Source organism: Leopardus geoffroyi, chromosome E3, assembly GCF_018350155.1.
Source record: "Leopardus geoffroyi isolate Oge1 chromosome E3, O.geoffroyi_Oge1_pat1.0, whole genome shotgun sequence".
Classification (NCBI taxonomy): Eukaryota; Metazoa; Chordata; class Mammalia; order Carnivora; family Felidae; genus Leopardus; species Leopardus geoffroyi.
The window spans coordinates 29,354,993-29,382,485 of NC_059340.1; the positions used below are offsets into that span (position 1 = coordinate 29,354,993).

At 47.6% G+C, this 27,493-nt stretch overlaps 1 protein-coding gene and 1 long non-coding RNA gene across 2 annotated transcripts in view; one reads left to right on the forward strand and one right to left on the reverse strand.

Annotated features, from left to right (window-relative positions):
- BMERB1 (bMERB domain containing 1) overlaps positions 1 to 27,493 on the reverse strand; it is a 121,596-nt gene that overhangs the window by 25,387 nt on the left and 68,716 nt on the right. The window lies entirely within an intron of this gene.
- Positions 1 to 27,493, forward strand: part of LOC123589562 — a 76,613-nt gene that overhangs the window by 4,384 nt on the left and 44,736 nt on the right. Inside the window, exon 2 of the long non-coding RNA XR_006708392.1 lies at positions 5,333 to 5,446. This is a non-coding gene — a long non-coding RNA (uncharacterized LOC123589562). The remainder of the gene's footprint in view (positions 1 to 5,332; positions 5,447 to 27,493) is intronic.

Sequence of the window (27,493 nt, forward strand, 5' to 3'; positions counted from 1 at the left end):
CTAGTGTAAGGGCCCTAACCCCATTCATGGGGGTTCTACCCCCATGACCTAAGTACCTCCCAAAGGCTCCACCTACAAGTACCATCACATGGAGATTAGGGCTTCAGCATGCAAATTTCGTGGCAGGGTTTGATGGGGGAGGAAATTCAGTCCACATCAACAGGTATGGCAGTCCTGTTTGCCTTTGCTGGACATCTACTTGTCTAGCTCCGTTGCAGCTGGAGGTAGCCATGACACCTGCTTCGGGCCAATCAGATGGAAGAGGAAGTCTGCTTGGGAGGGCGGGCTCCTGGGAAGGATGACGTGAGTCCTGAGTTCTACCCCACTCCTAGTCCTAACGCACCAGCCATCTCACTGTGGTGAGAGTGGCAAGGGGAAGTCGAGGAAAGAGCCACCCTGCTGACTCTCAGACCAGCTGCATCTGGACTCCCTGTTAAGAAACTATTAAATGTCCTTACAATTTAAAGAGTGGCCAACTGTTTTGGTTTGCCTGGAACTGTCCCAGTTTTAGTACTGAAATTCCAATTTCCCAGAAAACCCCTCAGTCCCAGGCAAACCAGGACCATTGGGCACCTTCGATTTAAGACACTATTAATCAAATGTTCTGTTACTCGCAGCTGAACACATCTTCAGTGATACATGTGTGCGGATACGTGCGCTTTTAATAAAACATACATATGACCTGCTCATTGCAAGCACCACAGCGTGACGTATTTCAATGCCATTAAATAATACTGTTAAGAAAGCATTTCAGTGGTTCGTGCAAAGCATTTTTGAAGCTTGGCTGGAAGTTCTGAATAAGCCACAGCCCAGTTCTCTACGGGAATAGAGCTGAGCCCTGGAAATCAAACTCTGCTGCTGCCAGCTCATTCCCAGAAAGAGAGAGAGAGGGGGGGGAATGGCACCTCCAAGAACCTGATTAATGCAACAGGGAAAAGAAGCCAGCCGTGTCATTCTGCATCCCAGTTTTTCATGCTGGAATGATGGAGGAAATTGGTCATTTTACCAGCTCTGGGTGGGGAGAGGTGATCACGCTCTGTCAGAATAATAGTGCGGCTGCTTTACAAAATATCTTTGAAAATGACATGGTCTGGAGCCTAATGGGAACCTACCAGAGACCACAGTGTGAAGGTAGACCACAGTGTGAAAGGAAAGGGTTGACTTTTAAAAACAACATTTATCTGGCTCCTTCTTTTATAAATTATGGATGTAGTGGTGTTGTTGGGATGGGTGAGAAGTAACATCCACCCAGAGATGAAGCCCTGGGTCTAGGGGAAGGAGCCTGGACCCCAGCCTAAGACCCACTGTCAACCTCTCCGATGGCTAAAAGAAAAAAATCTGTTTTTCTATACACTCTACACTTCTGATACCAAATGCGTGCAATTTTTTCCACACCGAGCAATTCTCCAATTCTTGGTGGACCCTGACTGGCTGTCCTACAGTTTAACTAAATTCTGATACTCACTGTCTGGGGTTAGAACAGACCCCAAGGTTAAGGGCTTAAGTCCCATAAGACCACCCCGGCTTCAGATGCTAGTCACAAGCCCAGGTTACCTGTACCTCTGACCAACTGGCCATACATCAGGGGTTCCCGTGACCCCCCTCCTCAAGCTCAATACTTTGCTAGAACTGCTTATAAAATTCAGAGAAACATTTATTTACATTTTCTGGTTTATTATAAATGATATGAAGGATACAGATGAACAGCCTGATGAAGAGGAAACACAGAGCAAGGTATGGGGAAGGGGCCTGGGGCTTCTATGCCCTCTCTAGGCTCTCCAAACATCATACTTTATTATTTTTTTAAGTTTATTTACTTAGAGAGAGTGCATGCAAGTGGGGCAGGGTCAGAGAGAGAGGGAGAGAGAATCCATGCTGTCAGCGCAGAGCCAGATGAAGGGCTCAAAGTCACAAACCATAAGATCGTGACCTGAGTCAAAATCAAGAGTCAGATGCTTAACCAACTGAGCCACCCAGGCATCCCAGTATTATCACTTCTTTAAAACAATTTTTTTTTAATTTTTTAAGTTTATTTATTTATTTTGAGAGAGAGACAGAGAGAGTGAGTGGGAGAAGGGCAGAGACAGAGGGAGAGAGAATCCCAAGCAGGCTCTGCACTGTAAGCGCAGGGCCTGATGTGGGGTTTGAACTCATGAACCATGAGATCACGACCTTAGCCAAAACCAAGAGTCGGAAGCTTAACCGACTGAGCCCCCCGGTCGCCCCCAGTATGATCAATTCTTAAGTCAGCCTCCAGATCCTCTCCCTTAGTCTTTCTGGTGATCTGCCCCCATCCTGCCATCTAGGGGCCCCAGCCACCGGTCATCTTATTAGCATACAAGGAGACACTCTAATCACCCAGGAAATTACCAGGGTCTCATGTCAGGAACTTTGGTCAAAGACCAAATAGTAGAACAAAAGATACTCCTAGCATCTCCTATCCCTCAGGAAAGTATAAGAATTTCAGGAGCTTTGTGTCAGAAACTGGGGTTTGTGTCAGAAACTAGGGTCAAACCCCAGACATATTTCTTCTTATGCCACAATGACTTTGAGCAAGTGGTTCCTCCCCCAGGACCTGTGTTCCCTCATGTATGAAATGAGGGGATCCCTGGGGCCATGTCCTGCTAGCACATAGAGGAAATAATGTGCTTAGACCCAGCCAGACCCGAGAACGTCCTCAGTTCCACGGTTCACTGACTGTATCACTTGGGCAGTGTGAGAAAAAAGCCACTGCCCCAGTCAGAGGAGGGACCTGGAGACTCGGAGCACAGTGAGGCGGGGCTTTAATTAACATTCTTGCAAGACCAGGTGTCGGATGGAAGACGCACTCGAGGTGGTTACAGCAGACAACTTATCTCCTAACATCAAGTCCCTCTCCTGATTCCTCATTGGCTGAGTACTACAGAGGTGACAGCCTTATCTGGTTGTCACCTATGCCCGTGCAAGGCAAAAAGTCGTCTGATTGGAACAAATGATCCTTGAGGTGACAGAGACTTCGGTTCTTTGGCGCATGCTCATTGCAAAGCCCGCGAAACATACACCTGCGAAATGGAGAAGGGAAGAAGAGCCAGGAAGTGAAGTGTCTATGGGTTTGGGGCTCCATTGTGCCAGGGGTGCGGTGGGGGGGGGGGGGTTGTAAACCTATTGTTTAATAAAAAAAATTTTTAATGCTTATTCATTTTTGAGAGAGAGAGAGAGAGAGAGAGAGAGAGAGAGACAGAGTGCAAGTGGGGGAGGAGCAGAGAGAGAGATACACACAGAATCAGAAGCAGGCTCCAAGCTCTGAGCTGTCAGCACAGAGCCCAATGCAGGGCTCGAACTCATGAGCCTTGAGACCGTGACCTGGGCTGTTGTTAACCAGACAGCACGGCTTTTATTTGGTATTTCTGAAAATGGATCATCTCCCTTACTTCTCACGGGCAGGTCCCTTCATTGCTCTGGGTCTCAGTACCCTCACTGAGGAAAAGAACTGATACCTTCGTCTTGGGGTGGGGAGTAAGCTCACAGTGTGGGGCAGGCAGCCCTGCGCTTGGCACGCACCTCAGCATCCTGTTGGGGATCCAGGGACCAATGAGGTACCTGCTGCAGGTTTAGGGGCGTCTTTGTGACGCATCACTGAAGAGCAAGCTGCCTGTTTGCTCCCCGTGGTTTGCTCATGGTCTGCGTGTTAACTGGCTAGAACCTTCATTCCTAGATGCGAACTTCTTTTCCCAAAAAAATGTCACCTCCCTGGAGCACAGATTACTCTGCTCTCCTCCAGAGCTTTATACATTGTCTCTCTTTTGAGTCAAAGGCAATTACTAATCCTGAAAACTCATCAAGGTGAACTGTGTGTGGTCTGTGCCCTTTTCTGTGTGTATGTTAGATGTGAATTTAAAATTTACCTGAGAGTCACCTGGGTGGCTCAGTCGGCTAAGCATCTGACTTCGGCACAGGTCATGATCTCACGGTTTGTAGGTTCAAGCCCTGCGTCAGACTCTGTGCTGACAGCCCAGAGCCTGGAGCCTGGAGCCTGTTTCAGATTCCGTGTCTGTGTCTCTCTCTGTCTCTCCCCAACTCGTGTTCTGTCTCTGTCTCTCAAAAATAAAAGCTAAGGGGCGCCTGGGTGGCGCAGTCGGTTAAGCGTCCGACTTCAGCCAGGTCACGATCTCGCAGTCCGTGAGTTCGAGCCCCGCGTCGGGCTCTGGGCGGATGGCTCAGAGCCTGGAGCCTGTTTCCGATTCTGTGTCTCCCTCTCTCTCTGCCCCTCCCCCATTCATGCTCTGTCTCTCTCTGTCCCCAAAAAAATAAATAAACGTTGAAAAAAAAAATTTTAAAAATAAAAAATAAAAAATAAAATAAAAAATAAATAAACGCTAAAAAAATTTTTTTTAATTTACCTGAAAAAATTACCAACAACATTGTTTAGTTTTATTGTAGCCCTGGAAGGGTATTTCTGATCTTTTGTTACTAAATATGCTTTTATTTATTTTTATTTTTTAAATTTATTTACTTTGAGAGAGAGAGAGAGTGAGCAAGTGGAGGGGCAGAGAGAGAGAATCCCAGGCAGGCTCCCCACTAACAGCACAGAGCCCGATGCGGGGCTCGAACTCATGAGCCATGAAATCTTGACCCGAGCCAAAGTCAGATGCTTAACCGACTGAGCCACTCGGGCTCCCTGTGTTATATAAATGTGCTTTAAATACAGCCTCCCTGTAAAAATGGCAGACAGTATGGAAATAAAATTGTAGTTGTGTTCATTAATGATTTGGTGCTATATTGGTGCCAGGCTCTGGGCTAAGGATTTTACACAAACCATCTCAATTAACCCTCATAGCAACCCGCTTAGGTGGGGACTCTTATTATCACCCCGGTGAAGATGTTAGGAACTTGCTCAAGGTGACAGAGTAAGTGACAGGAACTTGAAATCAGGCAGCCTGATCTCTCCCCTGGGAATATGAAAGTTCCATCCCATATTGTGGTGTGAGCTCAAGGAAGACAGAGATCAGGGTAGTTGGTGGGGGATAGTTTTCTCAGCTTGAGGTGTCATAGAAGCACAGCCTCGATGGTCAGGGAGAAGGGTACCAGGCGTTCAGACAAACGGGGAAACTCACTCCATCACTTAACTGTAGAAAGAGGTGTGGTGACCTGAGTATGTGGCAGTGAAAAGTCCACCTGCATAGGACATATTGGTGGGTCCAGATTCTGAAGGACTACCATGGGAGCCATCTTAGATTCTAGAGGGATAGCATGGCACGACAATGTGTCTACGAAAGCCAGTTTGGTAGACACGGTGACCCATGTGTATACATCAAGAAGAAAGAGCACCCTCACTCTGAACTTTCTGTTTAAGGTGCTCAGGAGACTTCGTGGAAGATGGGCTGGTTCATGAATCTTCAGCAGCATTGACAAGCTACAGCCCACAGGCCAAATCCGGTCCAGTGTCCGCTTTGGTACGTCTCACAAGGTAAGAATGGTTTTTACATTTTTAAATAGTTAGAAGAAAATTAAAAGAAGAATAAAATTTCCGGACACATGAAAATTATATGAAACTCAAAGATCAGCGTCTATAAATAATGTTTTACGGGAACACAGCCATGCTTGTCCATTCATGCGTTGTCAGCGGCTGCTGTCGCTATAATTGCAGGGCTGAGTAATTGGGACAGAGACTGTATTCTGTATGGCCCGCCGAAGTCTCAAAGTTTTCCTAGCTGGCTCTCTGTAGAGAATGTTGTGGGGTCCTGATCTTCAGAAAGAACCATGCGTTAATCAGAGTCTAATCCGGTTGCTGAGGCTGGAAGAGCCCTCACCTTATGCGGATGAAGAAACCAGTGCCCAGTGAGGGGAATACTGATCACTTATGCACTGACTTGCTGATTTGTCTAATAAATCAATCATCCAGAAAACGTTTATTAAGAGCATACTGTGCGCCAGGCTTCCTGACTCAGTTTTCACTTCCACAAGGCACCACGAATCCAGGCCAGCCACCAAGGGTTCTGCTGCTTTCACTCAGGGTCCAGTCCGCTCTCTTCTCCATGCTCCAGTGGGGAATTGGTCTGTGCCCAACACATAGACAGTTGGCCAACAGATTGCCTGCAGGCACCAGCTAATGCGATTTGGCGGTTTCTACAACTGCACTTGTCCTGAGTGTCCTTTGTCTCTTTAAAGGAGATAGGAAGTTTTGCGATTTCATTTCTTATTTTGTGCTTATCCCTCAATCTCTTGCCAAGATGGAGCCTAGACTGAGACGTGTAAGTTGTCCCCTGGATGGCTCAGTAAGCCAGGAATAGAAGAGGGGTTCTGGCTCTGGGTTTCCCTATTCCTAGCCCTGAGGCCCTCAGCTGAGTGGCTCCCCAAGAATTAAAGACGTGGATGAAGATTAAGCTCCAAACTGGTGAGGGTGGGAGGGAAGAACAAGAAGGAGGAGGGGTGCCTGGATGGCTCATTCGATTAAGCATCCAACTTTGGCTCAGGTCATGATCTCACAGTCCGTGGGTTCGGGCCCCGCGTCGGGCTCTGTGCTAACAGCTCAGAGCCTGGAGCCTGCTTCGGATTCTGGGTCTCCCTCTCTCTCTGTTCCTCCCCCACTCAGGCTCTATTCTGTCTCTTGAAAATGAATAAATGTTTAAAAATTTTTAAAAAGGAGAAGAAAGAGGAGAAGGAGGGAGAGACGGAGGAAGGAGAAGAGAAGGGAAGAGAGAAAAGGAATCACCATAAATGCCCAATAATAGCGCATTAGTTCCATGTATAATTTTCTACCTCTACGAGGACCAATTCTATAACCATTACAAGTCATTGCCGGCCAGCCGGCAAGGTTTGCTAGAGAGGACGCCTTGAGAAAATACAGCCAACAGAGAATAGATGAGGTAAGACACTAAGGGGTTAGGGTTGCCAGATTTAGCAAGGAAAATACACCCTATTACATTTGATTTTCAGATAAATATCGAACAGTTTTTAGTATAAGATGCCACCACACAGTATTTGGAATGTACCTGCTCTAAAAAAAAATGATCTGTTGCTTATCTGAAATTCAGGTCTACCTCGGTGTCTCGTGTTTTCTCTGGTTATCCCACAAAAAGATGGGAGGCCCGAGTTTCAGCATCAGCCTTGTTGTCTAAGCCCAGGGAACGGGGAGCCCGTTCTGTGCTGGGAGAGGAGGGAAGTCTTCTGTAGGCTGCAGGGGTCACAATAACCGTGGCATCTCCTACACTTACCCCTCCCCACTGCCACTGGAGAGCCCTCTGCTGACAGGTTTCCAGCGATGTAGGACTTTGAGAAGGCAAGGATGGAAAGTCACAAGGAGAAATAACAAATAAGGCCCATGGACCGATGGGGCAAGAAAACTGAGGACGATTTGAGGAGGTGGGAGGAGGAAATTGGGGCCTTGACAACAGTTACACTCTTGGGTCTGCCGATTCCATTTCTAAGATTTCATCCTAAAGAGATCGTTAAGGGTACCATAAAAATTTGGCGATGATGATGCAGAACGTAGCCTTGTTCACAATAGCAAAACACTGGGCACAACCTCAGTGTCCACCAATAATAGCAGACTGCTTAAATTAGGGGACATACGCGTAATGGAATTCATAACACAGGCATTAAGAATGCTGCTCAGGAGAGATGTGATTGATATCAGAGAATAAACCACATAAAAATGGTTAACCAATGTTAGGATCCAATTTTGCCAAGTACACAGGCATACCCTCCATTTGAAATGTGACAATGATCGTTCTGAAGGAAGTTTTATTTCTTTCATTTGCTTCTCTGTGTTTTAATTTTTTTTTTTTCACATTATGCACGTATTATCTGATACCACCGTGGATGGAAAAGACGCTTTGGTCTATGATGTCTGGGTGACTTTTAAAGCTTTTTGGTTTGGGTTTGAAATTGCCACGGGTCACCGCTTTCCTCAGAGGCAAACCCGGCCAGCCTTGGGTCACTGCAGCCACAGCAGAAGCCCATCGATGCCCTTATCTCTCTGACCTCATTTCTGGGCACGGAGCGCCCATTCCAGGCTAGCAGCCTACCTGCAGCCGAGGCTCCCGTCAAGTCTTCCCCAGGTCAGAACACCTTTGTCTCAGACTCCTTCCTAAGCAGCCTCCAAGGCAGCCTTCCTGATGCTCCCGGGCTGGGTTAGGTGCTCTTCATTCACACTGCCCATGCCCCATGTCCTACTACAGACCGTCCCCCTGACAACCACCTGGGCACTTGCGTTTCTCCCCAAATAGACTGTGTACCCTTTAAGGGACTTGCCTCTTCCCTCTGTGACTCTAGCACATCGCCTGTGCCTGACGCATCACAGTAAGCCTTTGCTGAAGAAAAGGCAGGCAGGCGGGCACAGAGGAGCTCCCACAGTCCTGGAGCTTTTATTAAAACAAGGCCTCGAGACTGCAGGTGGACAATTTTCAAATCCCGTGACAGAGACCTCATGAGGGCAACAGCATTTATCAGAGGCACTGAGTCACCCCCAGAGAAATCCAATTAAACATCCGTGTTTCAAGTGATTCTGCTCTGCATTCTGCTCTCAGTACAGTTTCTATTCTGAGCCCCCTCGGCGTTTGGGCCTTCCCGTGCCTTCCGTTCTCCGCCACCTGCTGAGTTCCTGGCCGTATCTGCTCTCCCGGACCTACCTTCCCCACTCCCACGGCCATCGCTCATGCCGATGGAGTACTAGCAACAAGCTAGCGTTCACCTGAGCATTTACCCCGGTCAGGAACTGGAGCCGGCACGATCTCATTTCATATATAGGGCAGGTATTATCATTCTTAACTTTGTAGAAGGCTCAGAGAGGTTAAGCAACTCGTCTAAGTTCACACGGCTGACGAAGGGTGAAGGCAGGGTTTGAAAGAAAGCAGTCTGGCTCCAGAGCCCTAACTATTGTCACTAGAAGAAGGTGGCTAGAGAGGTGACCCAGATACACCAGGTTGTCCGCTCTGCCCCAGGACCCCCATCTTTTGCCCCATCCTTGCAGTCAGGAGACTCTTCAAATGCTTTCAACAATGTGGACTTTCTTGGGGGGAGGACTTTAGCGCCATCCCATAATTTCCATTTGCCAGCCAAACCACCTTGACATGTAAATGTTTTTTGAGACGGGCAATAGAAATTTCCCCCCAATCTTGTATAAAGTAGAAAACCATGTTTCTGTTACTCTGTCCCACCCAATGTCGGTAAAGGCTTGCTATGATAGATGCAACTTTCCAATAAATCCCCTGCTCCCTCCTTATGACCACATTGCTGGCCCAAAGCCCCCATGTACAGGAATTCCAAAGCTCTCACTCCTTACTGAGCATCTAAGGACAGCAGGAAAAAAAATCTTACAAACAGTTTGCAAGCCCCAACCCAGGAAAGGCTCCCTCACCCCTCTCCCCACCCATCCCTGGTAGTCTGTGCATTAGACCGCACTTCACAGTCTGGCTTAGCTCTAGTCCTACCAAAACACCAAGCGCTTGGGCGACTCAGTCCGTTAAGTGTGACTTCCGCTCAGGGCATGATCTCACGGTCCCTGAGTTTAAGCCCGGCCATCAGGCTCTGTGCTGACAGCTCACAGCCTGGAGCCTGCTTCAGATTCTGTCTCCCTTTCTCTCTGCCCCTCCTCCACTGGTGCTCTGTCTCTCTCTCTTTCAAAAATGAATAAACATTAAAAAAAACAACCGACACCAAGGATCCTTCTGGACCATGAACTAGCCACAATCACCATTCGAATTTCCTGTTAGACTCACTACACCAGCAGAGAAGGGTCTGTTTTTGATGATAAGTATATTAACATTTAAATCAACCTTATGTTTCTTCCGCACCAGTGATTAACGGCCTCCTTTGTAAGGAAGCAGAACCTTAGGGCTTGGCTGAACCACAAAGAAACAGCAAATGTCCTCTGCTGGATGTCCCAAAGGCAGGCAGAGTAGGGTTATAATTAGTGGTGCTGCTGGCGAGTATTTAATAGCTGGCTAGGAGCCGGGAGGACGTAGGAGCCTTGGTCTGTATCATTTGCCAATTTCCATGGTGTAAATAGTCCCGCCACGGCAGATTTTGAGCTTCCAGCAGTTCAACAATGAACTGGCAAAGATTCCTGCAAGTTTACATCACTGGTTGGAATGAGCAGGTGGGCAAATTGGGGGAGTACCTCTTCACTATTCTTTAAATATTTATTCAACAACTACCTAGAAAGAGAAGCTGAGAACTGTGTAGGGAAAAGATTACCAGTGGTGATGATGATGGTGAGGGTGATGATGATGGTGATTTTAGCTATAATTTATTCAGAATTTACCATGTGCCAGGCATAAAGGGCTCTGTACAGATTATCCCCATGAATCCATATAGAGTTATAACAACGCTGAGAGGTGGCTACTTATGTAATCATAAGCATCATACTTAGGTGATCATCGCTCATAGCTGAAGATCCTGTGGCTCAGAGAGGTTAAGTGGCTCAACCAAAATCACACAGGTAGTTATATGGTGGAGCCAGGCGGCACCTGGGTGGCTCCGTCAGTTGAACGTCTGACTGGCTCAGGTCATGATCATGTGGTTTGTGAGTTCGAGCCCTGAATCAGGCTCTGTGCTGACAGCTTGGAGCCTGGAGGTTGCTTCGGATTCTGTGTCTTCTTCTCTCTGCTCCTCCCCCACTCACAGGCGCTCTCTCTCTCTCTCTCTCTCTCTCTCTCTCTCTCAAAAATAAATAACATTAAAAAAATTTTTTTTTAAATGTTGGAGCCAGGTGTTAATCTGAGTGGTCTGACTCAGGTGCTCACATTAAGACAGAAAGGAGCCTCTCCTTTATTCCTCCAAGAAATTTAACTCTGACACCAGTTCAACATAACCCCCTTGAAGACAAAAAACCAAAATCCTGCAGATGGCAGGATCTACTTAGAAAGTTGCCTAGAGGCCATCTATTGTTATTCACACCACGGCCCTTGGAATGTGTTTGGGGGGGCGGGGGGTGGCTTGCTCCTTTACTGGAGGAGAATTGCAATTTTGGGTTGCTCAGTATCCAAACTTCAAATTTGGGAGAACCATTCACTATGTCAGTTTTCATCAGAGAAGTTACAACAGGGACCCCCCCCTCCCCGCCCTCACGTTCCCAGACTCCACCAACCAGAAGATCCTGCCAAGACCACTGAGAAAATGGCACAGTGATGAAAGCGTGGCGAGGCGGGACCTGTAATGTCCAGCAGCGATGACCGTGGTGTCCTGATCAGATCAGACCTACGGCCAGCCTCCGGAGCCCTCTTGACTCCTACCCATTTTCCAAGCCTGTCCTTCAGACTCTCTCTTCAGTTCTCTGCGGCCCCCCACCGCACCCCACCCCACTGTCTTGCAGTCAATCTCTTTTCATTTTGCTTGAGTCAGGCAAAGTTGATTCCTGTTGCTTGCAGCCAAGAACCCCACCCGAAACAAACTTCTCCCCCAAGGGGCTCCTGCCACCCCCAGGAATCCTCCCTCTGAGGGAAGTTCTGATGGGGACAGTTTTCTCCATCTTGTGTCACTTTAATGAGTCTCTATCACCTTCTATGGATTGATACCTGGCTAGCATGTCCCTTCATTCAGGACAGGAAGATGTCACCAAGAAGGTGTTAGAAAGGACTCATTTTAAGACAAGGGCTTCCTTTAGGTGCTTTGGGGGCCAGTTTGAAGGCAGTGGGTATTTACTCTGAATTAGATATTGTCAGCAAGTGGGGGCGATCCTCTGATAAGTTATCTCAATCATTCCTCCCTATAAAGTGAGCAGAACACAGCAAACTGAAGCTGTGGTTGGCAAGGAAGCAGCAGTCAGTCACATGAGCCAAGACATGGAGACGTCTGGTCGTTCGTGAGCTTTACACAGTGTTCGCGCCTTATTCACTTTCGGACACCCTCATGAAGTTGTTTTACTTTTGTTCCGATCTATCACGGTCTCAGAATGGCCTTGTCTGCTGTTGGTGATCTGCACAAGCGTTTCCATCCAGGGGCGCCTGGGTGGCTCAGTCGGTGGAGCGTCCGACTCTTGGTTTCGGCTCAAGTCACGATCTTGTAGTTCGTGAGTTTGAGCCCCGCGTCGGGCTCTGGGCTGACAGCGTGGAGCCTGCTTATGATCCTCTTTCACCCTCTCTTTCTGCCACTTCCCTACTCGCTTGCCTTCTCTCTCTCTCTCAAAATAAATAAAAGAAACGTGAAAAAAATTGTGTTAAAAAAAAAAAGAAGTGTTTACACCTAATAGGAGAACGCTTTGGCCTAGCTCTGAGTACCGAGCGAGCTCCTGGCTGCCAGGGGCTGCTTTTCTCTTCCTCACAGCGGAAGAACTAATTTATATACTTCCTATCTCCCCATAAGTAATTATGAAGCCCTTGGCTCTAGGGACCAGTCCTACCTATTTTCGTCTTCCCGACGGTGCCTGGCCTGGTGCCTTGCACACAGAACGTGCTGTGGGAATGCTCCCTAAACTAAATCATGAGCTCTCAGGGACCTGGCTCTATGGTTATGATTCTCCTTGATGAATATGCAGAAAATATGCAGAAGCATATTTGCAAAATTTAAAAACGTGACTCATACAACTAGGGAAGAAACACTTGTCAAAAATGTATTTCACTCATTAACTAGGGAACCAAGACGATGGCAGAGCTCATTGTCAGAGCATTGAGAGACTGGATTCATAGGTACTTAAAAAATTTTTTTTTTGATGTTTATTAATTTTTGACAGCAAAAGAGAAAGAGTGTGAACAGGCGAGGGACAGAGAGAGAGGGAGACACAGAATCCGAAGCAGGCTCAGGCTCTGAGTTGTCAGTACAGAGCCCAATGTGGGGCTTGAACCCACGCACCGTGAGATCATGACCTGAGCTGAAATCGGATGCTTAACCGACTGAGCCCCCCAGGTGACCCCAGATAATTCTCCTTTTAATGTATTGTCAGGTTAGTAGTAGCCTAACGCTGTGTCATAACGCCTATGGCATTCACCTCAGTTCATCTAGTTACATTAGACCTTTTATCATCTCACATCATCACAAGAAGAAAAGTGAGTACAGGACAAGAAGATATTGTGAAAGAGAGACCACATATTATTATAACTGTTCTGTTTGATTATTAGCTACCATCGTTAACCTCTTACTGTGCCTAATTAACAAGTTAAACTTTATCATAGGTATGCGCGTCTAAGAAAACACAGTATAGGGGCGCCTGGGTGGCTCAACTGGTTAAGTGTCTGACTCTTGATCTCGACTCAGGCCATGATCTCATGGTTCGTGAGTTGGAGCCCCATGTCGCGCTCTGCATTGACAGTGTGGAGCCTGCTTGGGATTCTCTCTCTCTCTCCCTCTCTTTGCCCCTCCTGTGTGTGCACTGTCTCTCTCAAAATAAATAAATAAAGTTAAAAAAAAAAAAAAGAAAAGAAAAAACACAGTATATGTAGAATTTAGTACCAGCCATGATTTCAAGCATCTACCTGTGTGTGTGTGTGTGGGGGGGGGGGGGGGTTGGAGTAACCCTGCAAGTAAGGGAGAATTATTATATATATAATATATAATATAGTACATATAATATATTGGATATATTGTATATATATGTTTGGGGTTTGTCCCTGATTCCTGGCACAGAGCTTGGTGGAATTCTACCCTTGCTGGAATTTCTGGAGGAAAAGGAATATCTTTTGTTGTTCATAATGATCTCCTCAGTTACAAACACCTGAGTTTATGCCAATGAGACAATCAGAGTGTGACCCCTAGATAGCTTCATGTGGGGGCCTATCACCAAAAAGACCAAACATGTGATTAGAAGGTAGGAACTTTCAGTCCCACAGCCCACCTCTGATTAGAGGAAGGGGAATGCAGTCTGTGTTATAAAAACCGCTTGAACTTCTGGGTTGGTAGGCACACCTGGGCTGGGAAGGAAGTGTGCCCCGAAAGGGCAAGGGAGCCCTATGTCACCCCACCATCCCTACTCTTGTGCCCTCCACATCTTTTCCATTTGGCTGTTCCTTCCTAATAAACCAGCATACACAAGCAAAATGCTTTCCTAAATTTTATGAATCAATCTAGCAAATTACCCAATCTGGGGGAGTGGGAGGGAAACCCCAAGTTTGTACTTGGCTGGACAGAAGCGTAGCTGGCCCAGGACTCGTGATAAGCGTCTGAAGTGAGGCAAGTCTTGTGGGAATGAGCCCTTTCTTTAGCTTATGGGATCGCACCGTAGCTCCAAGGTAGATAGTGTCAAAATTGAATTAAATCATTGGATACCCAGTTGGGGGGTGTCACAGAATCAGATAATTAGTATGGAAAAATGACACGCGTTTGGTCAAACACACCAAATACTCAACAAGAGAAGGTAAGCAATTTGCCCAAGATCACACAAACAGTGAGCCACTCAGCTGGGATCCCACCTCTTACACAAATAAAGCTCTTGCCCTTCAAGCACCCCATATGCTTTCTCCAGCTTTGCTGACTACCTCACATCCTCCAGCAGAGGCAATATTCATATGCCTCTTGCAGGAAAGAAGGCTCAGTATGGCTAAGTCAGTGTTTCCTAAATACCCGTCTATCACCATGGCAATGACTGCCCGGTCTCATGTGTGCTCCACTATTATTCAGTATTTTTCTTACCATCGATTCATTTTTTATATGAAAAAAAAATGTTTTTAATGCCTATTTATTTTGAGAGAGAGCGTGCGCAAAGGCACGCAAGTAGGGGAGGGGCAGAGGGAGAGAAAGAATCCCAAGCAGGCTCCACACTCAGCGCACAGCTGGACACAGGTCTCGATCTCACAACCGTGAGATCACGACCTGAGCCAAGATCGAGAGTCAGATGCTAGGGGCGCCTGGGTGGCTCAGTCAGTTGAGCCTCTGACTTCAGCTCAGGTCATTATCTTGTGGTTCGTGAGTTCGGGCTCTGTGCTGACATCTGGGAGCCTGGAGCGTGCTTCAGATTCTATGTCTCCCTCTCTCTCTCTCTGCCCCTCCCTGCTCAGGCTCTGTCTCTCTCTCAAAAATAAACAAACATCAAAAAAAAAAAAAAAAAAAAAAAGAGTCGGGGCTCCTGGGTGGCTCAGTCAGTTGGGCAACTGACTTCACTGGGGTCATGATCTGCCAGATTGTAAGTTCGAGCCCCATGTCAGGCTCTGTGCAGACAGCTCAGAGCCTGGAGCCTGCTTCTGATTCTGTGTCTCCCTCTCTTTCTCTCTGCCCCTCTCCTGCTCACGTTCTGTCTCTCTCCTTCAAAAATAAACATATTAAAAAATTAAAAAAAAAAGAAGAGTCAGATGCTCAACCAACTGAGCCATCCAGGCGCCCCTATAAGAAAACTTTTTAATATGAAACGTTTTACAGTACCAGAGATAGAGAACCAGTATTTTTCCTTAAAAGATATGAAAATAAATTCTTAACGAATGTTCCCCAGCTACCACCTAAAATCATCCCAGAGTGTAGCCCACTTTGGGAAAAACTGGACCAACTGAATCGCCTGAGGTCACACAGCCTAGATCTCAACCCAGGTCCCAGCTGCAAGTCCAGAGCTGGTTCAGCCACAAGCAGAACCCCCCTGCCCCTGACCACGCCCTGTTTCTCATTAACTGTGCCAGCACAGCAAGAGGAGAGGAACTCTTGAAGTTTCTCAAGATGGCTCAATGTGACCAAAGGGGAGAGCAGACAGAGTGATGGCAGACGACAGATGGCCGGAGGGCTGACTCCTCCAGACAGTTAATGATGCCCTGGGCAAGTCTCCCTGAATTTAATCAGAGCGCATCAGGGACTGAGACACATATCGAAACTGTGCCAGTGGCACATGGAGTTTCCCCCCCAGAATGCGAAAGGCCAGCCGTAGAGGGCCTAAGGGCACCCCGAGACAGGGAACAACACTGGATAATCACCTGGGGGCGGGAGGGCGCTGAGCTCCCTTTTCATGACCTGGGACAGCTCGCCAAACTCCAGTGGGGAAAAGGTGAAGCCAAAATGCCAGTTCATTCAGGCGTTTTCACAAGTGTTGCTTTCAAACCGAAATTTAGATCTCACTTTAGAGACGGACAATTTTTGTCTTGGGCCAACCTCTAGCTCCACAACTCCCTCACGGAATCACAGAAAGGCTGTGGTGAGCATTCTCATGGCTAATACGTAGGCGCCACTTAAGGGGCTGGGCTCTACCCCAAGTTCTTTCCACGCGTGTATGCATCTCTCTCTCATTCCAGCGCTGTGAGGTGTGAATTTGTACCGCACCAGTTTCGCACAACAGGGACCCGAGGCTTAGCGTTTGTGCAGTTAGTCAGTGTAAGGCTGGGGGCGAACTTCTGCACCATCCAGCTCTACAATCCACCTTTATCGTATCACATTCTAATCCCCAAATCCCTGTGCAGTTCAGTGAAGAAGCCCAGAAACTCACTAATCTTCCAACTCTCGGCTGGCTCTCTTGATCTCTTCTAAAAAATAAAAACAAAGAGGGAGACCGTGTGTTGGTTTTCAGAGGTCAAAAACAGGTGGGTAACGGAGCGAGCTGAAAGCGATCGTCGCTGAGTGATTATAAATTCGGCCTTCGGTTATAAGCTTCTAGAAAGCTAATCGCTGTGATTTTCTGGACAACTACAGCACCAGGTTCAATTAAAGCCTTAATCAGCGTATTCTGATAACAGACACGATGGTGAAGACAACAGATGGCCCTGGGATTTTCGCACGCCACGGGAGACCACGCACATACATTTCATTCTGATCCCGATCACGATTCTAAGCAACTGGAGAGAGAGGTACCTCTCGCCGTGCCAGGAGCCATGCTAATGCGGGGTAGATTTTATATGTTGAGGCTGAGACCAATTTTCATCAAGAAAACATTGTGAAAAGAAAGTAAGAAGATGAGTCAGCTGTAAGCAGCTGACGGCCACCAGTGTTCTGTCTGCTTCACCCAGGGGAGAGGTGAGGGGCTGTTTGTGCAGTGGGAGGTGGAGGCGAGGAGAATTACCCTGACTTCTTTTTTTTTTGTTTTTAAGTTTCTTTATTCTGAGAGAGACAGAGAGTGAGTGGGGAAGGGGCAGAGAGGGAGGGGGAGAGAGAATCCCAAGCAGGCTCCATGCCATCAGTGCAGAGCCCAATGCGGGGCTTGAACTCACGAACCACGAGATCATGACCTGAGCTGGAACCAAGAGTTGGACGCTCAACCAACTGAGCCACCCAGGCGTCCCGTCCTGGCTGCTTTTAAAACTTGTAATGGCTGCACTGTGCCTCGGGTCAATTAAACCAGACTCCAGGGTAAGACCCAGGCATCAGCATTTTCTCTAAAGCCCTCCAGGTGATTCCCATGTGATTCACTGTCTCCAGCCTCCGGCTGCTTCTTGTGTAAAGGCTCTGGATGTAGACCCGTCTGGGCTCCATCACGGAAGCCGAACCACCCTGAATTATGGGGCAAGGGATGCACTGTAGCAATTAGACCTTCCACAATTGTGGGAAGAGCTGGGGACGGGAAGGTCTGGGAGGGGTTGCTGAAGGCCAGAGGGGTCACCGGCCAGCCCAGCTGGCAGGTTAAGGATGCAGAGGGAAGGCAGGTGGAGGGGTCTATGGGAGGCTGTTGCCTTGTCTGCCAAGCTTCTAGAAGACATAGGGCCACTGTTGGTCAGCAGGGCCAGCAGCTGGGATGACAAGCTGGATGGGAAGTAGGGGAGAGTGAGGATAAGCTGGAGCCTCTGTGGCCTTCTCTATCTGATTACTTCCTCATCCACATGGCAGCCCTCCATGAGCAAATGCTGTGCTCCCCTTCTTCCTCTCAGATCTCCCACCTTTAACCCGGAACCAGACAAGGAAAAGGATTCTGGGAAATGGAGCTCTCGGCACAGCTGACAGAACATCCCAGCATGGACTAGAGGGAAGAGAGATCTCCTCCAGCTCCCTTGATGCAAGATAGTTTAGTAAAGGTGTAAAATGTGGGGAGAAAGGTTGGCACCTTAACTGCCAGGATCCAGATTTATTTGGGGGAAGAAAGAGTTTTTGCTCAGAATCATACCTTGACAAACCCCTAGGGTAGTGTTTCCGAGCCCAAGCATCGTTTGGTGCCCTGGCTTCTTGGAAACAGATGAAACTGTACACGACAGGGAGGGGAAGTTGACTTCCTCAGAACTGAGAGGTTTGAGATAGAGAACAGCAAGCGAGGTGGCGAGTCTGGGTCCCGCGCATGCAGAAAGGCCGAGAAAAAGGAACCGCCTGGTACAAGATGTCTAAAAGAATCTCGTTGGCTGGGAATGTGGACTGTGGCCTTTTTTTTTTTTTCAAAAAAAAATTTTTAAACGATTTTAATGTTTATTTATTTTGAGAGAAAAGAGCACATGCAAGCAGGGGAAGGGCAGAGAGAAGGGGAGAGAGAGGATCCCAAACAGGCTCCATGTCCATTCCAGGGCTCGATCCCATGAAATGCGAGATCATGACCAGAGTCAAAACCAAGAGTTGGATGCCTAATCGACTGAGCCATCCAGGAACCTTTCGGGGGCGGGGGGCAGTTAATTGCTATGGAGAGCTCCGTGCAAGCCCTTTCCGGATGCTCAATTGGTCAACTCCTCAGATGACCTATGGGAGTAGCCTAGGGCTTTGCTATGTTCTGTTGTTATGGAAACTGGTGAAGCATCCAAGTTTCCTGCCCACGTGGATGAGGTTCCAGGACCCAGGAAACCAAGCCCAGGAGCAGAAAAGAGCTGAGAATGGAAACCCTGGAAATGCACAAGCATCCCAGCGGTGGATTTTGGCCCAGGCTGTGGCCACACAAGAGTAAGACAATTCTCCAAGGGTCTGGAGAGGGGACACCCACTGGCCCACCCCATGTGAGGCTTCCGTGTATCATGCAAGAATCATCCAGCTTCTATCTCCTCCCTTGGACTGCATTAGGGCAGAGCTCTCGTCTAGATTGTTCATCCTACATTCCCAGGACTCGACACATGGTAATTACACAGTAGATGCAGGTTGAATGAAGGAAGGAATAAATAAAGGCTGGAATATCCCCAGGTTTGGAAACTCATTACCTCCCAAGGTTCCAGTTTTTTATAGCTCCAAGTGTTCGGAGAGGCCTCTCTCATGCTGAGATAGTAACCTGATTCACCAGTGCCTTCCATGGTTCTGGTTGCCCATAGAAGAAACAGACTCCCTCTTCCCCATGATAATCTTCAGCTGTTTCAAGACATAGCTCAGGTGCCCCTGAGGCTTCTCCTGTCCAGTCTGTACATCCTTGTCATGGAGGAGACCTTCAGTCTACCTTCCAATCTCCTCCCGTCTCCCATGTCCCCTGTTGAAGATAAATCAAGTACTACTAAAAGCCAAGAGCATGGGTCCAACATCTGTTCTTACTAATGCAGATATCTGTGCATTTCCAAACTCAATTTCTTCCTGAAGGAAAGGAAAGTAATATTAAATGAGCACTTAACTTGTGGTAGGCGCTGGGCTGGGCACTTAATACAAATGACTTCTTTTACTCCCCATAACCACCCTGTGTGATGTTGGAGCCATCCCCATTTGACAGATGAGCCAACTGAAGCTCAGAGAGGTTAAGGTATTTGTCCAAGACTGCACAGCCTGTAATGGTAAAGCTAGAGTTCAAACGTGGGTATAATCTGACTTGGAGCGAGTATAGGTCTCTCTCTTTATCAGAAAGCAACCTGTCAAAGGTGAGGACACCCAGAACTGAAAATACAGGCTGCCCTTCCACTGGCAGAACCCAACTGGGAGTGTCTTAGATTGACTTAATCTAATGCAAACCCCCTGGGTTTAGGGGACCGAGGACAGGAAGACCAACAGTGGGTCAAAATTCCAGAAGGAAAAAATTCACGTAATGCATCCTCCAATGAATAGCAGCCCATTAAATAAAGTAAAAAGACATAAATCAGGATATTTACATCTCCTGGGTGACTGGGGCCAGCTAAGCTTGTCGACCCAAAACACGAAGGCATACCTGCTAAGCTCTCTGTGTTTTCCATCCTTCCTTTTCTCTTTGAGCATTGTATCTGGGAAATATCAAGAGAAGGCTGGCTCTCACGTGAGTAGAAATGTGGAAATGAGGCCAGCCCAGTCAAGCATCATCTGATTCTGCACTGAGTGCAGAGGAAAGAGCTGAACCCTCAATTGAGACCATCAAGTGATACAGACAAGCACTTTTCAACCTCTGCTGCCACTCAAATCAGCAATTTTCCAGAAACAAGCAAAGAGAGTGAGAGACCCTTAATTGTCAGGCCACTGTACCTGCATTTCTGAGGCTCCCTCTGTCTCTGTCTCTCTCTGTCTCATAAGATGCCGTTTCTTTGGGAGATTTCAGAAAATAATGAGAACTTAGCATAAGATGAAGTGATGTGGGCTCTCCACGTAGAGTGTGCCTTCCCCTCCACTCAGCCTTACCACCGCCCTATCTGTCATTGTTGCTGCCACACTGGGGCTCCAGCTCAACGCTGGGCCCTTAAGCGAATTGCTACAGTCTCTCCTAATGTGGTCGGCCAAATAAGGTCCTTCAAAGACATGCATGTCCTTGATCCCTGGCACCTGTGAATGTGTCACCTCAAATGTCAAAAGGGACTCTGTGGGTGCGGTTACATTAAGGGTCTTGAGATGGGAGATTTTCCTGGATTATTCAGTTGGGTTCTAAACATCACCACAAGCATCCTTGTAAGGGGGTGACGGAATGAGATGGGACACAGGGGAGGGAAGGAGATGGGTAATGTCAGCAGACAGAGGTTTAAAGATTCTGTCCTGCTGGCTTTGACCGTGGGGGAAGGGGCCACCAGCCAAGGAGTGCAAGAAACACAGGAAGAAGATTCTCCCCTGTGGCCACCAGAAGGAGCACGGTCCCTTGGACACTTGATTTCAGCCCAGAGAAACCGATTTCAGACCTCCGGCCTCCAGAACCATCAGAGCACGAACGTGTGTTATTTGAAGACACCAGCTTTGTGGTAGTTTGTTACAGCAGCCACAGGAAGCCCATATACTTAGTAAAGCGTCTACACTGCAAGCTGTGTAGACACTGTCACGCTGTCACTCTGGAGGAATGCTATGAACTGGACCGACCCACAGTCTCACCATCAGAGGACCAGGCAGCTCTCACTGCCAGGGTTTGCCACCACCAGGAGAGCCCTTGAAATGAGTCAGACACATTACCAGGATTGTGGTCGGAGAAAGATACTGAACACATTCTTACACCAATGGATGTAGATATTAATGGAGGGAAATGTTTCTTTTTCTTTTGTTAAATTCTTTGTTTTTGAGAGAGAGAGAGAGAGAGAGAGAGAGAGCCACATGAGCAGGGGAGGGGCAGACAGAGAGGAAGGCAGAGGATCCCCAGCAGGCTCTGCACTGACAGCAGAGATCCCGATGCGGGGCTCGAACTCACGAACCGTGAGATCATGACCTGAGCCAAAGTCTGACACTTAACCGACTGAGCCACCCAGGCGTCCTGGAGGGAAAGATATCTAAGGAAAGGATATGGTTATGGGGATAAGACTGGACACAGACTGGGAACTGCTGGGAAAGCTTCCTTCAGGTGGAAGCCTGGACCTGAGCCCTGCAGGGAGAGGGAAGGTGAACCAGGCAAAGAGGGTGGGGGAGGAGGGGTGCAGGCAGAGGGAAGGGCACAGAAAGCAGACCCAGTGGAAGGGCAGACCCCAGACTGCGGGGGGGGGGGGGGGTGGATCTGAAAGGCACCCTGCAGGGTGCAGAGCAGGGGTGGGGGCTGCGGGTGGAGAAAAGATGAAGAACAGCGCAGAAGAGGCAGGAATGGACCCAGGGGGACCTCATAGGCTTGATCATAGTAACAAATTCAGGAAAGTGTTTGAAACTGGGAGCTGTGGTCTGATTTGCCTTCCGAGACGCTCCCTCTGGCCGTGGTACCCTGGCCTGGAGGGCAACACGGTGGGAGGCTGGGAGGCTCTTAAGATCCAAGAGACAGATAGAAGTGTGCACTTGGGTGGTGGCCGTGGCGATGGAGAAACGTGATGGTTCTAAAACTATTTTAGGAGGTAAAATGTGGCTCAGTTTGGGGATGGACTGAATACGTGAGGTGGCAAACTGGAAGGAGTCAAGAATGGCGTCTAACTTCGGAATCTGGCGTTCCCACATGGGTAGAGGGTGGCGCGGGGCCATTTGCAAAGCTACGTTTGGTGGGGACACGGTGAGGGGACAGCACAGGGATCATGAGTTTCGACTTGGGCGTGTTGGGTTTGATGTATCTGAGATATGGGTGCAAAGATAACAGAGATCATAAACTTCCTTCCCTTTCTTAGCATTTTTCCTTTACAAAGGTGTGTGTGTGTCCAAAAAGGCAAACACTGTATGATTCCACTCGTGTGAGGAACTCAGAGCCATCACAATCATAGGGACGGAAAGCAGACTGTGGTTGTCAGGGGCTGGGGGAGCATGGCGAGGTATTGTCTAATGAGGACAGCCTTTCAGCTTTGCCAGTTGAAAGTTCTGGAAACGGTGGTGGTGCCACGGTGGTGATGGTTGTACAACAATGTAAACATTCTTAACGCCCGTACAAACGGTCGTGATGGTAAATTTTATGTTACGTGTATTTCACCACAATAAAAAAAACTGGAAAACAAACGTGTGTCTACATGTGTTTGTGAACTAGATACAAATGTGCGCATAAAGTACATACATACCATTTAGGGATTAATAAACATATCTCCATCATCTTGCGTGAGTCATAACCTGTACAGGACCCTTAGAAGCCCTGTCGTACCTCATTCTCTCAGAGGTAAACACCGTGCTGAGTTTATCTTTTTCTCTTTAAGTTGGCTGCACACCCAGTGCAGAGGCCAACACGGGGCTCGAACTCACAACCCTGAAATTGAGAGTCAGATTCTTAACCAACCGAGACATCCCGGCGTCCCTAAGCTGAGTTCATCTTAATACTTTTTTCTTTTTATAATTTACTATCTCTGTATGAATGCCAGCACAGTTTTGGGTTTTACATATTTTGCCCTTTACATAAGCTTGGCCGAAAGTCTTGTTTTTGAGATGCATCTGGGTTAATGCCTATAGTGCATTCATTTTCGCTGCTCCGGAGTATTCTACGGCGTGATTAGGCTGTACCTGGTTTGTCCTTTTCTACTGCCGATAAACACTTGAGGTATTTCCAGTTTTGTTGCTCTTACAAATAAGGCTGATAAGAACATTCTGGAATATTCCTCCTGGCACTCACGTGTGACAGTTTCTTTAGGGCTGTGATGATGGAAGTGTTCTACGAAAATGTGTGTGCTTTCCAATAGGACAGTCATTAGCTACAATTGACTAGTGAGCACTTGAAATGTAGCAGGGTTACTGAAGAACTGTACTTTTTATTTTACTTTAATGAATTTAAACAGAAATAGCCACATGAAGGGCACCTGGGTGGCTCAATCAGTTAAGCGTCTGACTTGATTTCAGCTCAGGTCATGATCTCAGCGTTTGTGGGATCAAGCCCCACGTCAGGCTCTGTGATGACAGCATGGAGCCGGCTTGGGATTCTCTCTCCTTCTCTCTCTGCCCCTCCCAGCCTGCACCTCCTCACTCACTCTCTCTCTCAAATAAATAAACATTAAAAAGAAAGAAAGAAAGAAAGAGCCACATGAAGCCAGTGCCTACCCAATTACACAGAACAACCCTAGGGTATACTGAGGCAAGAAACTGCTGGTTACTGTAGAGTTAAGTACATGCTCATCTTTACTAGGTACTGCTGGGCTGTTTCCAAAGTGCTAGAGCCAATATCCCTTTATCTTAGCCTCGGGGCCCCTGGGTGGCTCCCTGGGTTAAGCATCTAACTCTTTTGATCTCAGCTTAGGTCTTGATTTCAGGGTTGTGAGTGGAAGCCCCTCACTGGGCTCCACACTGGGCATGGAATCTACTTTAAATTTTTTTTTTAAATGTTTATTTACTTTCAAGAGAGAGAGAAAGAGAGAGAGAGACAGCAGGGGAGGGGCAGAGAGAGAGGGAGACACAGAATCTGAAGCAGGCTCCAGGCTCTGAGCTGTTAGCACAGAGTCCGATGTGGGGCTCGAACTCACAGACTGCAAGATCGTGACCTGAGCCGAAGTCGGACACTTAACCGACTGAGCCACCCAGGTGCCCATGGAGTCTACTTAAAAAAAAAAAAAAAAAAAAAATCATTCTCCAACTTCCTAGGTCTTTTTTAGCTAAATACAGCATCCAGATGGAAGTTTCTGAGAATAAACAAGGTTGTATTAGTCAGGATTCTCCCATGAAACAGAAGCAATAGGAGATTTGTTTGATTGATCTATTAATTATAAGAAAGTGGCTTATGTGATTGTGGAGGCTGAAAAGTCCCAGGGTCTGTCATCAGCAAGCTGGAGACACAGGAGAGCCAATGGTATAGCTCCAGTCCAAACGCCAGCAGGCTCAAGCCTCAAGAAAAGTCGATTTGTTAGTTCCAGTCCACAGGGAGGAAAAGATCAATATCCCAGCTCATCAGTAAGGCAGGCAAAGTTCCCTCTTACTCAGCCTTTTTGTTCTATTCAGGCCTTCAACGGATTGGATGAGGCCCACCCACATTGGGAAAGGCAATGTGCCTTACTCTGTCTACTGATCCGAATGTTAATCTTACCCAGAAACACCCTCACTGACTCCCCCAGAATAATGGATGACCCAGCGTCTGGCCGCCCATGGCCCAGTCAATTGGACACATAAAATTAACCATCACAAGAGCCTAATATGGTGATCTCCCTCCCAGCTCACCAGAACCCAGGAGGCTCAGGGGAGATCCTTGGAGCTAAGAGAATGAAGTCCCTGATGGTAAGGTCGTCTGAGTTCCCAGAGAGAAGAATGTCCTTCCAAAAGACAACTTGCAATAGCAGAAACTTGTCGAGTGGGGGCCATATATCTTTCTCCATCTGATCAGCCCAGATTCCTACCCTCACCCCTACCTTCCAGCACACTTAGAAACTCAAGAGGGTCCACTCAGAGGTCCAACCTGGACCGTTCTCCTCCCTCCTCTGTTCTTCTCCATCCATTTCCTGCCCCCCTTTCTCCTTCCCTCCCCCCTCCTCAATTTCCTGTACATTTTGTTCAAGACAAATTGTTTTCAGATCTTCTGCATCTGAAGCCATCTCTTCCCACCTGATATGTACGGTGGCTCTTGCAACAGTGACCTGTTCTTAGGAAATGCTATTTAAAACCCAAAGTGCAACCAGTGTGACGCAGGACTCCCGAATGTGGCTAAGATGTGTCAAGTTACATAAACGCACATGCTTCATTCTGCCCTTGGCTTGAAGCTTTTCCTAACAGACTTCAGAATTATCAGCTCATTAAAGACAAAAAAAAAAAAAAATGCAGGTGCATAAAACATTTTTAAAAATAACAAAAGTGATAACAAAGTCAAGGCCCTGGGGTAGAGTTGGTCGTAATGGTGGAGAGCCGCTCCCCAGCTTCTCGGGGAGAGGAGTGTTTTCTGAGTATTCTCTGGAGATGACTAAGCAGCCCCGATCCCTTACTCTCCCTCAAGGTGCAGTGCTGACAGTGAAAAGGAGGAAGAGGATTTTGATTTGCTTATTTCCTAGGAAAAGCCACCCACGTTCATACACGTCCTTGCTACAGTGCTCCCAGGGAAGCGTCAATGCCCCTATTGTACAGAGGGGGAAACTGAGGCTGGCACAGGGCTAAAAGAAACTGCTCCAAGCCACAGAGTTGGTAAAAAGTAGAACCGGGGTTCAAAGCCAGTTGACAGGCCCCATAGCATGATGGTTGAGATGGACACCAGGAGTTATCATTATCTGCTCTCAATGGACACTGTGCAATCCTAGGCAAGTTATTCGACCTCTCTGTGCATCAGTTTCCTCCTCTATAAGATGGAAAATAGCCGGGGAGGGAAGATGTTATTTATCTGTATAGTTGTAGTGAGGATTAAATGAATCAAGGCAAGTAAAATATTTCCAACAGTATCCAGCATGGCAAGTATAAGAAAAGCTGGCTATTTACAAGTCATATACTTTCTACCCTCCCAACCTGAAAGTCTGCCAGATTCGAGGGCTTGACCTCTTCACCATGCTGGGTACTTCTTAATAAATTTTTTTAATGTTTATTTATTTTATTCTTTTTTGAGAGAAAGAGAGCGATGGGGAGAGGGGCAGAGAGAGAGGGAGACAGAATCCGAAGCAGGTTCCAGGCTCTGGGCTGTCAGCACACAGCCCGACCCGGGACTGGAACTCAAAAACCGCGAGATCTTGACCTGAGTCAAAGTCAGACGCTTAACTGAGCCACCCAGGTGCCCCTGGGTACTTCTTAATAAAATGAAGTGACTGGGGTCCAAGCCCAGACAACGGAAATGCTAAAACGCAAGGGCTCTGCTCCTGACCTCCATCCTTCACACACCCCCGCCTCCCCTGCCTGTTGCAGTTCTGAGTCTCCCTGATTAAAAGCTGCCACTGCCCGGGGCAAGCTGAGAGACAGAGCACGCTATCCCTTTTATGAAAATCCAGCAAGCAGGTGTAAAATGAAGATAACCACCCTCTGCCCCTGCTCAGAGGCGGAAGATTCTTAATTATCTGAAACCCAGATAAACAGCAGGGCCAGGATTGTACAGAGGATGCAAAAATGCTGAGGTGGGCAGGCACGGGCTGCAGAATTCTGCGAAGCTAATGGCGCGATTCAGTGCTTGGAATTAAAGGTGAGAAAATGAGTCTGAGGTTGTCGGCAGCCTCCGTAGGACAGGATAGGGACATGGAGCAGAAGCGGGAGGGACAGGAGGTGGGCAGCTCAGAGGATCAAGGAGAGAAAAAGCGGACTTCACGCTTTATCTCTGGGACATTTGCCACCTATTACAGAGGCGTTTTGGTGATACTGGGGGGTTTATTGACTCATTCAAATGAAGCTCATAAAATTACCAAACCTCAAGAGGGAGAGCTCCAACGACCATGTAGCAACCTACAAACCAGAGGACAAGCTAAGGAAGACAGTGAGCGAAGATACACTGTGCCCTCCAGGGTCACTCATAGTCCTTCCCTGAACTGTACCTTAGTCGAGGCGAACAGGAGGCTGCCCCTGATTCATCCTTCCATTAGTAAGCACTTTTCATAGCTTATGTGATAATGTGTGCTCAGGGCTGGTCCACTGGAAGGGTTCAATAAATGTTGATTTCCATGGTCCCTGGGCAAATTCCTAGCAGGTTGACTTGCAAAGCTCACCGTCTAAGTTAGAGCTCATCATTCTAGGTTCCAAATAAATCACTTATCTCCAGAGAAAGTACGGAAAAGTCCTGAGTGAGTCCTGTTTACTGAGCCTGCCTCAGCTGAATTCTTTCTATTTCTACCACACTTAATTCAAGATGGCGGAACAAGACAAAACCCAGTGTGGGATTGTGAGATTATGGGATTGTGCGCGTCCAACCAGGAGTTTGAATTTGCATTCTCGAGTGCTGGGTAAGGAAGAAAGGAAATAAAAAGTAAACAGCAGTTCTTTTGTGCTCTGTTATGCGCCCAAGGACACAGACCGAGGACATGGGAGAGCCAGGAAGACCCATGAGTCCACTTCTCATGAATCCATGCTAGTTCTCTGTGGATTGGGTAAATCTTCCTCTTCTAGTTCCTCACCACCCTGGCAAGAGGATTGTTGAACCAGCAAGACA